We start from the raw sequence: 2,500 nt of genomic DNA on the forward strand, positions 1-2,500 counted from the left end.
GTGTGTGTGTGTGTGTGTGTGTGTGTGTGTGTGTGTGTTTGTGTGTGTGTGTGTCTATAGCTGTATATATGTGTTAGGGTGTGTGTGCGTATTTGTGTGAGTATATATATGCGTATGTGAGGTTGTATTATATACCCAATTTTCCTCCGAACACTTTTTATAATCGCGACTGAAACATCAATCAAGCACAAGATATCCTTATCTCTCTCTCTCTCTCTCTTTCTCCCTTTCTCTCTATTTATCTCTCCCTTTCTCTTTCTTTCTCTCTCTCTCTCTCTCTCTCTCTCTCTCTCTCTCTCTCTCTCTCTCTCTCTCTCCTCCACAGCTCTTCTCTTCTCGCTCTCGTCTCTTCTCATCTCTCTCTCGCTCCCATCCTCTCTTTCTCTCTTTTCTTTCGCTCTATTTATCTCTCCTCCTCGTCTCCTCTCCCTCCATCCTCTTCCTCCTCCCTCTCTCCCCTCACTCTCACATCTCATCTCTCTCTCTCTCTTTCTCTCTTCTCTATTTATCCTCTCTCTCCTCTCTCTCCCTCTCCCTCTCCCTCTCCCTCTCTATTTGCCTGTAGTTGTTTGTCTCAGTTTCAGTCTTAAACGACTTCCTTAGCTATATCCATTAGCATAATCATTCTTAATTTTCATTCTTGTCTGTCTTCTGAGAGTGATCAATCATTCTCCCGCCCATTCATTAGCTTAATGATTCTATGAACAGCTAGTAAGAGAGGGAAAATTTTCAAAAAGAGTCTTCCTCTGGTTTTAAAAGAAAAAAAAAATCCATTAACTATTCCTAAAAAATTCAAAACTTATAAATTTACACAAATAGATGATATTTTTTTAAGTGAAAATTACTCCATCAGTCTTTTATAGGAAATCCCCATGAATTATATCGATCGAGTCCTTCGTTTAAAGTTTTTCTTCTTCCTAAATTTCAAAATATGTAACGACTCATCAAACATTCCAACGGAATTTTAACGGAAAAATTCAAATATCTGTAACGGTTCTTTCGTCCTTCAAACGGAACAGCCTCGTCGACGGACCGCTCGTGCTACTACAACCAAAAGAGGCCATTAGAGCTTGCATAATGTTGCATAATCACCCTTCTGTCATTCATCATTTTGACAGCATCGTCTCTAAGTGTTTCATGTTGCTCCTTGGGGTCCGTTCATGTATCATTTTACGGTGACGTTTTACGCTAAGGGATCTATAGATCTATATCATTCCTTATCGTATGTGAATATATTTTTTGTTTTTCTTCCTTGTGTTTTCTTCTTTTTAAACAATCATTAGAAGGTAATATGGATTTTAAAAAATTGAAGGAAGAAAGAGAAGGTGGGGGGGAAGACGGGGGAAAAGGAAAAGGGGGGAGGGAAAGGGGGGGAAAAGGGGGAAAAGAAAAGAGAGAGGAAAAGGGGGGGGAGAGAGAGAGAGGGGGGGGAAAAAGAGAAGAGAGAGAAAAGGAAAGGAAAGAGAAAAGGAGAAGAGAAAAAAGAAAGACATTACGCGATAATGATAGCAAAAGATGCTGCACCTCTCTTTCTGAATCTCGAGAACAAAAAACTATACAGTACGTGTTACACTTTAATGGTGTATACAGTACTTTATAGCTGTACTTTATAGCGTGTATCAAGATAGTGTTACTAAATAAACTCTAATAAACTATTACAATTAGGATGATTGCTGTGCTTGTTTTCCTGTAACCTGAATTAAAAGGATACTATTGATATCTTGTATAAAGATACCTCAGTAATAATCCTGATTTCCTATTGAGGCTGATATTATAACATTCCTCCTTTTTAAGTTATCACAGCTCTATCTTCTCCCTGATCATGAATCTTGTTTTCTTTACGAACCTTCATTTCAACTTTCTTTAAGCCCCTGAATTTAGTTCCCTCTTGTAATCCTTGAAGGTCCATTTTATCTATTCTATTCTCTTCCTATTCTGCCTTGGTTTCGTTTTTGTGAGAGTGATTCCGTAGCCCCTGAATTTCTCCCTTCGCGCCCTTGTCTCGACTACCCTAAAGGTGCCCACGCCCCTCGTCCCTTAGAAACATCGCTCTGTAAATAATACGCGTATGTAAACATTCATTTCATCCTAAACCCCTGAGGCCCCGGGCCCAAACCCCAAAACAAAAAATTCAACAATTCCCCTTTTAATTCAACCCATCGACACGGAAAACAAAACAATCCTTCATCTCTTAATCTTAAAGAAGAAGAAGAAGAAGAAAAAATAAAAAAAATAAAAAACACCACCAAATCACATGTTCTGAATCAACTCTCGTATCTTAAAGAAGTTGAGAGGCTGAGCTCCAACAGTCGCCATCTTATCTCACTTCAACACCAAATTACATGGCGAGGAACCGCTCGTTATCACGCGTTGAGTTATGCCTGACCTCCTGTGGGTTCTCTCGCTCCGCCCCGGCCATCACGCTCGAGTGTGTTGCAGATGTAAAGGATGGGAGGACGCGGCAGTGCAAGCACGGGAGGGGTGTCCGTGTGTGTAAGTG

The sequence above is a fragment of the Penaeus japonicus genome, unplaced genomic scaffold, assembly GCF_977035675.1.
Source record: "Penaeus japonicus unplaced genomic scaffold, GWHDUDI00000001_assembly GWHDUDI00000031, whole genome shotgun sequence".
NCBI classification, from domain to species: domain Eukaryota; kingdom Metazoa; phylum Arthropoda; class Malacostraca; order Decapoda; family Penaeidae; genus Penaeus; species Penaeus japonicus.